The following is a 10,208-nucleotide window of genomic DNA, read 5'->3' on the forward strand; positions in this document are numbered from 1 at the left end:
CTTCTTTTTCATCATCCTCTTCCACAAAGCGCACTTGTCGTGCCCCATCAGCAGAGTGATTACATTCCACCACATTTTCTCTCTCTTCCTTTTTCTGAACCTGTACTCCATGAGTTTTGGAAGTGCTTGCCTCCCCTTGTGATGGAATAGATTCAATTATGGACTGCCTTTTCCTTCGTATAATATCAATTATCTCATCATGAAATTCTTTCTTTGCAATCCCCAAGACTTCCCCTAGTGTAAATTCCACCCTGCTGTTTAGAATCCTCTCTTCAAGCACCTTTTTGAGATCTGTTGCAACTTCAATATCAGATTGAAGTTTGTAGAGTGGACTCTTCCCTTTACCCTTCTCCTTCATTTTTGCTGGCACTTCTTCCATTGAAACATCCTGTGGAGGTCTGCTATGCTGTGGAGGCATATGTGATGGACCAGGATCCTTCTTTTCACTTCCACGTGTAACTCTTTTTGATGGCCCTCCTTCCTCATTTTCCCTTTTACGCTTCTCCTCTACCTGTGCCTCATTATTTTGGCATTTGGCAATATAGGCATGAATAGATAAAGAATCCACAGGCTCCTCCCAGCCAGTCTCAAGACGTATACAATCACCTGCTTCATGCAAAGCTTGCTTTGACACTTTCTTTGACGCAATTAATTCCATTGTTGATGGCCAAAAATCCTCATTCTCAAATCCCTGCTTTAATTGACCAACCTTTAATCCATAGGTTGCTGCCTCAACCATAGAAATGGCATGGCTAGCAGCCATATCCTCTACCAGCTTTTTCATCCCTCCTTTCCCAAAGTTTGTGCTCAATGGAAGACCAGTCTCTGTAAGATGGATTTTCCCATCTTTGAAAAACACAAGTTGATTTTTAAGAGCTTCTTTATAGCTAGCACAATCCTTCTTTGCATGTTCTGGGTCATCACACCATATGCATCTATATGTAAACCCTTCTTTGCTTTGAGGCCTTTGCATAGAAGCCTGCCCTAATGGTAGACCTTTTTCTTCAATCCTGGACATCTTCAATTTTAGGTCACGCATACCCTTGATAAGCTCATCCATCGGCCCATCTATCTTTGGAATTGTAGCAGCTGGTTTGGGTAGATTCTCAGGGGTGACAGCAGTTATGGGGGTTGCAGAGCCCATCACCATTTTATCCCTCCTCCGCTGCCGCTTTGCTAACATAGTGACTGCATCCTCAACATCATTCCAATCACTCTTTAATCCCTGCTCTGTATCCTTATCCTCAAGGAGGATTTCCAATTTCTCCTGAAGATCTTTCCCAGCTGCTTGTAAGAAGAGCTCTGTTTTTTCTCTGTCCAAAGTTGCACGCTCTATCCTTGACAGCTGGGCATAGCGCTTCTCAAACTCTCTTAGCAATTCTGTGGCAGAAATTCCCATTTTAGGTTTTGTGACCCATTCCAAGAAAGTTCGTTTGGTCACTCGCTCAGAATCCTCCATGAAATATTCATCCTTTAAAGCAAGCTTGAACTCCTCCCAATTTCTGCCACCATGTGCTGTCTGCAATCCTCTTATGCGCTCTCTTATTTCAGGAACACATACCAGCTCGAAACTTCGAACCATATCCTCCTCAGTCACCCTGTTTAGCTCCATCTCCTTTATATAATTGCGCAGGTACTTTGTAATGTCCTTCCCATCAAATTGATCCATCTTTTTCACAATTGATTGTAATGCTTTGGTCGTGGAAATTTGTCCTCTCTCAGCAGCTTGTTGCTGTTGCATGTACATGGTAAACATCTGAAACATCTGCATAACCCCAGGGTCAAAATGAACCCCCTGACCCTCAGAATTCTCAGCCATAGCTTCTCTGTATATTTCACCACACTCTCACCCCAGCAGTTTCACGTCGGGTTCACCAAAGCTATCGTGACGTGTGCGGAATAGCCAGGAAAGTACGAGACTTCTAGCTGTGAGAGTTGGTACCAAACCTAACAAGGAAACTCACATTCAAAATTTTTCCAAAAAAAAAAAACATAGGACAAATCCATCCTTGAATTCGTGTTCCAATTGCTTATCCCTTTCCAAGCATAGATTCACTGGCTTCTTTTTCCAAAACTTTCCAGCTAATAACATGTAGGCATAACATAACTTTTAAGTATTTCCAACATACATGTGACCCTTTTCATTCCATACATCCACTGTCACCATTCCCAACATCTCATAATGTTCTTTATCACCTGAAAATCTGGCTTAAAATTCCAACAACTCATAAACACAAAATGATATATGGCATAACTTTAACATATTCACATGATTTTAAAAGAAATCCATGGCCTGCATTTAGATCCACTAAGATAGAATCAAAGTCAATTTTCACTAGAGTCCTTGCTGTATTTCTGACTCTTTGATTCCATGTCCCTTGATGCAATATCCTCACATCTCTTCATATCAAACCACCCCTTTTCTTTTACAAAACCTTTGAAGGTTTATTGGCACCATGTATTTACAAACGTGGTAGGTAGGAAAATAAATGAAATTTTATCAAGTTTTTACTTATTTGAAGGCGGGGGAAAGCGATTTCATTCAATTTTCTTTTGAAAAATAATCTTCCCACACTTCGCTGCAAACGGCGCACAGCCGGCGCGTAGCTGGTTTTTGTGAATTTGAAGAAGGCATATCAATAGATAGTAGTAACTCTGCTCTCTAATTCAAGCCCCAACACGCCATCGACAGTCACTGATTGCATGAAATGAATCTCTCTGGTCGAACATGCCTCTGTCCATCGTTTTTTTTCTGCAGACCCCCTCTTATAAGCATCGCTTGCCAATCTCTGGTTTTTTCTCCTCTTTCCCGCGAGGAAGTCGGCGCCATACCACCTTTTGCAGCTAAAATCGCGCTTTTTCCATTTTAAATTTTCTCACTACGCCTACCATTCCACGCGTATAATATCCATTAAAATCAACTTTCTCACACCATAGCCTTGCTAAGGTTTCCCACACCACATCAAGGTAAGCTTCATTCGGTATCCTTATTACATATACGACCTTGCCATCTAAAGCATACGATCAAGACCACAACCATTATGTACCATAAAGTCCTCTGTCTCAGTGCTAATATCAACTCAACCATGATAGGCACAGCTTATGAGCAATTCACCATCTCATGGAATCAATAAAGCAGTCAAACCACAAGCATAATCCAGTCCTATCAAGGCACAAGGTCTCTGCTAGCTCCAAAATTCTCCATAAGCATAAAAAAAATCCTCCACAATTCACACCACACTGTCAAAGGCTTCGAGACCTGGCTCAGCCTCAGCTCATCTTATTGAACCTTATCTACAATATGAACATATATACTCAGGCATCATATAATGACTCATCATGGCACTTAACCCCATGCATCTGGATTTGTATTTGATGGCGTCACATGCATGGTTTCACGCCATAGACGTGCCATGGCATGACAACGCGGGTAATTCTTGTAAAATGTGTGTATAAACGCAGCTAAGTTATCATACACGCGAACATACACGCGTTTATAAACGTGACGATCTGTTTAAACTAAAAATAGCCCGCCTTCCCCAAATAAAGATTTTGAACTAACATATCTGTTCTTTTTCGTTTTCGCCTCTTCCAACAGAAACGAAACCTAGAGAAGGAGCACACACGGGAGGAAACCGACCAAGAAAGAAGACTCACTTTTTTAGAGGTGAGTCAGTTTGTCCTTTGCCTTGTCTCCTTCCTCAGATTTGTTTATGTTATTTCCTCTTTGCTTTTTGGGTTTGTCTCCATCCTTTTGCTTCTCTGCACACGATTTTGGGTGAACGATTCTGACAGGGGCGACAGTGGGCCTTTTATAAGGACACATTGTCGGAGGTCGGTCGCTTTCAAAAAAATTTTTGCGCAGGTCGCGTGTATAAACGCGTGTATCCTGTCTGCACAGAATGTTCACGCAGATATACACGTGTTTCTGGACGGGTGTATACACGAGACTGCGTTTCCTGTTTCTATGATTTGTAGGCTGATAGGTGACTTGAATGATGATATTTGTGTGAGTCGAGACAACCCATGATGTACATGAGGATTATTTTTGCAGATTCTTTATGGATATTCCAGGTTCTTCATCCGATCCATTTGCGTATAGCAATTGGCTCATGGAGATGCTAAATCATTTTGGGCGCCATCCTGGTCCAGTTGAGCTTACAGAGTACATGTATGCCCGTCCCCCTCCTTCCATGCCTGGTGTCTATACCCCTACCGCGAGTATCCAGGGCACTCCAGTGCCGTCTATGCCTACGAGTCCGCCGAGACGGCATGCAGCTTCTCCTCTTCCACGTCCACCGAGGAGGCATACCTCGTCCCAGACACACTCACGTACACCATCACGTGCTCCCTCAGAGCCACCATCACGTTAGGGCTCACAGCCACCGTCATGTAGATAATCCCCCAGTCGTGACTCCACCCACAGCAGTAGGAAGAGTGAGAGTGGAGGATGCGGCGGGTGCTTTGGTGGGGGAGGTGGGGGAGGTTAGTAGGGCACGCGGTGAGAGAGGAGATAGAGGGAGAAGAGTTAGAGGAGACAGTTCGAAAGAGGAGGAGATGAGAGAGGTGGAGGGAGTGATCTGCTATGATGTGACGGATAGGGACGGGATAGTGATGGATGCGAGGGGGAGGGAGGTAATGGAGTACATGCGTGGGGTAGTATCAAACTTGTATAGAAATTATTTTATTAAATTTAAAGATCAAAATAGCCGATTAGTTGGGGAGATGATAGAGGCTGTACATAGTCGGTACCCCAATCCCCCACATGCTACATTCTTGGATGTATGGGGAAGGACGCGAATAAGGGAGATCTTAAGTAATAAAAGATCTCACCTTAAAAAACTTGCGTACGATGATGGGCTAAATGTAGCTGCGGGTGGCTATCCTGCCGAGAAACCTGCCACTGCGCACAAACGCGAGTGGAAGGAGGCAAAGAAACGAGCAGAGGGTGGCGTGAAGAGCAGGCAGCATGTGGAGGCACGACGGATCCAGATGGAGACCATTGGATCTTCGCATTTCGGATCTGGGCGTCGAGTCATGGGAGACAGAGTTCGTAAGTATCTTGCCACTTTATTTGATTGTTTACTTAATTCATTGATTCTATGATTATTTGAATCTTACAAATTGTGTTCATTATGATACAACGACGGGTTACGAGGAGGAAGTCCACAACCCACGATACTGCGTATGCTCGCCGGCATAGTAGACGTGACACGTGGGCCATCTTCAGAGCCGAGGGACGTATTACGGACGCGCAGTTTGAGATGGCCATGAGACCATATGATCGACAGGTACTTGAAAACTCTAAACGAATGATTTTGGTTTATTGAATTACATATATATATACTTATATACTATATATTACTTGAACAGGAACAAGCTGGTGAGATGATCCACCCGCCGCCACTGCAGAGGGTGGACATGAGCACTACTCATCGGACATTCCGACCGATGTGAGCTCATCTGAGCATGGAGGGAGCACCGAGTCATCATCTGGGTCTGAGTAGTACTCAGACTTATAGTATCACATTCCATATTAAGGATGTGGTTGTATATATTTTTTTGTAAACTGAAGCCATGGGCTACTTCGAGATATGGACTCCCTTGTATATATGTGTGAAATTTTGATAATAATATTGAATCGTGAATCGATAGTATTACATTCATGTCTGTCTTGAATCGTGTATTGACAATGTATGCATTCATGTCGTTCTTATCTTAATCTTCCTCGTGGATATGTTCTTCGTGGATGGTCTAATGCACCAAAAAAAAATAAATCCAGAGAGTGTTATTGGGTGCTGGAATGTTGGAACAGCATTCAGGCACCAAATAGCACTCTCTGGATTTTTTTTTTGCTCTCTATTCGCGTGTATAAACGCGTCAGAACTGCTAAAAGTCGCGTGTATATATGCAGAAAATCTGTAAAACACGCGTGTATAAACGCGTCAAATCTGAGAAATACGTGTGTATAAGCGTATCTAAAGTAACAAAACGCATGTATAGACGCTTGTATCAACGCGTCTAAATGCATCTGAACTGACAGAACGCGTGTATACGCCCGTGTATGAGCACGTCTGAGCAGTCCTATACACGCGCTTTTACACGCATGTCTCTGGCCGCGATGATACACGCGCTGATACACGGGCCCGCTACTTTTTTTCACAAGTCATTTTTAGCGGCTAGGAGCGCGGGTATGAGCCGATCCCTTGTAGTGACATGCTAGAGGTACAAGAGAGAAGGGGTGGACTATAACGAGCGTGTCGTGTGTTGCTTGCCGAAGTAGCCAGGGTAACAACGCGTGGCTTGGCATGAGAGCCACACGTGTATTAGTAAAGACCTAGGGCATGGAAGCCGACCGGCGGTTAAAGGCATGGACTTCTAGAGAAGTAGGGTGGGGTGAAGGAACTGAGACGAAGGGTTTGACACATGCTAGAGGTACAAGAGAGAAGGGGTGGACTACTATAACGAGCGTGTCGTGTGTTGCTTGCCGAAGTAGCGAGGGTAACAACGCGTGGCTTGGCATGAGAGCCACACGTGTATTAGTAAAGACCTAGGACATGGAAGCGGACCGGTTTGGCATCGAGCAAGTGTAAAGGCAAGCGGGTTGTAGAGGAGACCTAGTTGTGAACATTCTCGGCAAGGTAAATGCTGAAGACGAAGATCAAGTTGATGATGAAGGATGTTGATCTTGTTAGTGATGAAGGAGAGTTTGAAGCTCATATTTATTTATGAACTTTAGATATATATATATATATATTGTGTGTTTGTTTGTGTATGTATGTATGTATATAAATACATACACACACTTGCAATCATGCATATGCACACATAGTCACACGTACATGCACAAACACACTTGAGTGTACGTTTGTACACACATATTTTTAGAGAAACATACCCTCACATGTGCATGCTTGCAACAACTCGCAGGTCACATGCTAGTTATGAAGAATGTGCGGGTCAGGCGAGGACGGAGAAGGCCGACAACAATCGAGCATCCCGGCGGAGGTGGCTTGGCATGCTGAGGTGGAGCGCCGACCAGCTGTTAGCCGCCAGAATCTGTGAAAGGTGTGGCGTACCTATGCTGACTCTGCTGGGTGGCCTCCCTTGAGAAATAAGGCACGTGTCATTTGACGGCTTTATCAATATTGCAGCTTTTTATGGGTGAAAACATCTCCGGTCTAATCGCCAATCTAGTGAAAACATCTCCTCCTCGCTAGACAATATAGTAAAGCCACGTCAAGCGAGGGGACTAGCCACTTGGCAAGTGTGTGGAAGGAAATTCAAGGGCAAAACAACTGGAAGGGCTTCCTCGACGTGGAGCCATTGGATCAGACCCTCCGGGCGGAAATCATCCGCTATGGTGAGCTCGCGCAGGTTAACTACGACGCGTTCGACTCCGACAGTCACTCGGTCTACTGTGGCAGCAGCAGGTATGCCGCCCGGGATCTTTTCAAGAAGGTCGACAAGGAGGACTGCGGCTACGAGGTGACCAGGTACCTCTTCGCCACATTGGACATCAAGCTGCCCAAGTTCCTCCTCCTGTCAGAGAGGGATGCATCGGAGCGGTGGACCGGGGACTCCAACTGGATTGCCTACGTGGCAGTGGCCACCAACAAAGAGATGAAACGGCTGGGTAGAAGAGACATCCTCGTCGCATGGAGGGGCACAGTCATGGGCACGGAATGGGTCGCAGATCTCACAGACGTTCAAACGCGTCCGGATTTCGAGCCAGGCCAGAAAAAGGTGAGGGTGGAAAAGGGTTTCCTAAGCTTGTACACTTCCAAGAAGGCGGGGTCCAAGTTCAATGACACGAGCGCCAGGGAGCAATTGGCATGTGCGCTGAAGAAGCTGTTGAAGAAGTATGAAGGGGAGAAGGTGAGCATAACCATAACAGGACACAGCCTTGGGGCGGCACTGGCTGTGTTGAGCGGTTATGACATATCAGCCAACATAGGTCAGTGGAACGGCGGCGGAGCTGGGCAGGCACCGATTATAACGGTCTTCTCTTTCGCAGGGCCTAGGGTGGGAAACTTGGCCTTCAAGCACAGAGTGGAGGAGTTGGGGTTGAAGGTGTTGAGGGTGGTCAATGTGCATGACACGGTGCCTAAGGTACCTGGATTCAACGTGAATGAAAGAGGGGTGTGGGGCGCCATAGCAGCCATGGGTTGCGGCCCACTGCTCGACTTGTGGCCATGGGCCTACTTCCACGTGGGCCAGGAGCTCCGCCTCGATAGTCATGTTTCACCCCACCTCCGAAAGCCTTCTTTCTTCTCCACACGAAACCTGAATCTCCACCACAATCTTGAGGTCTACCTACACACACTAGATGGCTTCCAGGGATTCGGGCGGAAGTTTGCGTCTGTGTTCGCTCGAAACCCTGCCCTAGTGAACAAGTCATCCGACTTTTTGGTGCATAAGCTATTTTTCCCATCCCATTGGTGGCAGGAAAGAAACAAGGGCCTCATAAAGAACCAGTATGGTCAGTGGTCACTTGCCCCTCGGCCCAAGCACCACCGCCCAGAGAACCAGCAACCCTGAGTAAGTAATGATACAACAGGTGGTGGGTAATGATATATAGATAGGTGCTCGTTGTAAATACTACATATTTCACTCTGGAAATCACAAGATCAAAATTGATGATCTTGAAATCACAAGAAAAGTTAAATTCAACCCTTCTTTACCCTAGATAAGTAATCAAATTGTTGAATTAAACTTTTTATATTGTTTCTCTTTTAAAAGTGGAATTTGATTAGTTTAGAATGCTTTAAACCACTTAGGGATAATTTTTAATTAATTTAAGGAAAAGAAAAATTAAAAAATGGTCAGCCATACAAAGGCGGTTATGGTAAAATTTTCTTAAATTTTGTGAAATAAGTTTTATCTTTTATTATTCAAAAATAGTAATCCCTATCGTTTGTGTATTCTAAAAGTGTTATTTTCATTCTATGCATAGTAGAAATATTTTTATTATAGAAGTGTTATTTCTATTAAAATTAAAATCTATGCATAGAAAGATGCATATTGGTTATTTTTTAATTGTAAAAGAGTGATTTTCATTAATATTGATTTTTATGCATAAAATAAAATTTTTAATTATAAAAGTGTTACTTTCATCAATATTGATTTTTATGCATAAAATAAATTTTTAATTATAAAAGTGTTACTTTCATCAATATTTATTTTTATGCATAAAAGAATTTTTTTAATTGCAAAAGTGTTACTTTCACCAATATTGATTTTTATGCATAAAATATATATATATATTTTTTAAAAGTGTTACTTTCATCAATATTTATTTTTTTGCATAAAATGATGAATAAAAGAAAATTTTTTATTATAAAAGTGTTACTTTCATCAATATTGATTTTTATGCATAAAATGATGCATAAAAGAATTTTTTTTATTGCAAAAGTGTTACTTTCACCAATATTGATTTTTTTTAATTATAAAAGTGTTACTTTCATCAATATTGATTTTTATGCATAAAATGATGCATAAAAGAATTTTTTTTATTGCAAAAGTGTTACTTTCACCAATATTGATTTTTATACATATAATGATGCAAAAAAAAAATTACAAAAGTGTTACTTTCACCAATATTGATTTTTATGCATAAAATGATGCATAAAAGAAATTTTTTAATTATAAAAGTGTTTTTTTCATCAATATTGAATTTTATGCATAAAATGATGCATAAAAGAATTTTTTATTATAAAAGTGTTATTTTCATCAAAATTGATTTTTTTGCATAAATAGATGCATAAAAGGATTTTCTTTTATATAAAAGTGTTATTTTCATAGAAGTTGGATTTCATGCATAAATAGATGCATATAGAACTTTTATATCAAAATAAGAGTTCTCTTTAATCCTATGTTTAAATCCCATGAATATTGGTAAATGAATAAGTAAATACTCTGTGAGAGAAAATTCTACCATTTCATATTCTCTAGGATGGTAACAATGAGAAAATTCAGAAAAACTATCAAAGTCGAAAATTTAGATAAATGATTAATTTATTCCTTATAGGAATTCGTGATTAGTTTTGAATTCAGTTAAGCAAAATACTCAATGAATGAAATTCGGTAAAGTAGTAATTGAAATATTATCCTTCGAGAAAGATAGTTCAGGGACAACCTTTCCAGACTCAAACCTGAATTACACTATGACGAGACATAACTCCTTCGTCTCAGTTTCAAGAAAAGAT

General features: G+C 41.9%; 1 pseudogene; it reads left to right on the forward strand.

Annotated features, from left to right (window-relative positions):
* The first annotated feature begins 6,951 nt into the window (after positions 1-6,951).
* LOC147609505 (phospholipase A1-Igamma1, chloroplastic pseudogene) lies at positions 6,952-8,626 on the forward strand (annotated as a pseudogene).
* The last annotated feature ends 1,582 nt before the right edge of the window (positions 8,627-10,208 follow it).

This window comes from Cibotium barometz, chromosome 51, assembly GCF_041138505.1.
Source record: "Cibotium barometz isolate CiBa-2024 chromosome 51, ASM4113850v1, whole genome shotgun sequence".
NCBI lineage: Eukaryota > Viridiplantae > Streptophyta > Polypodiopsida > Cyatheales > Cibotiaceae > Cibotium > Cibotium barometz.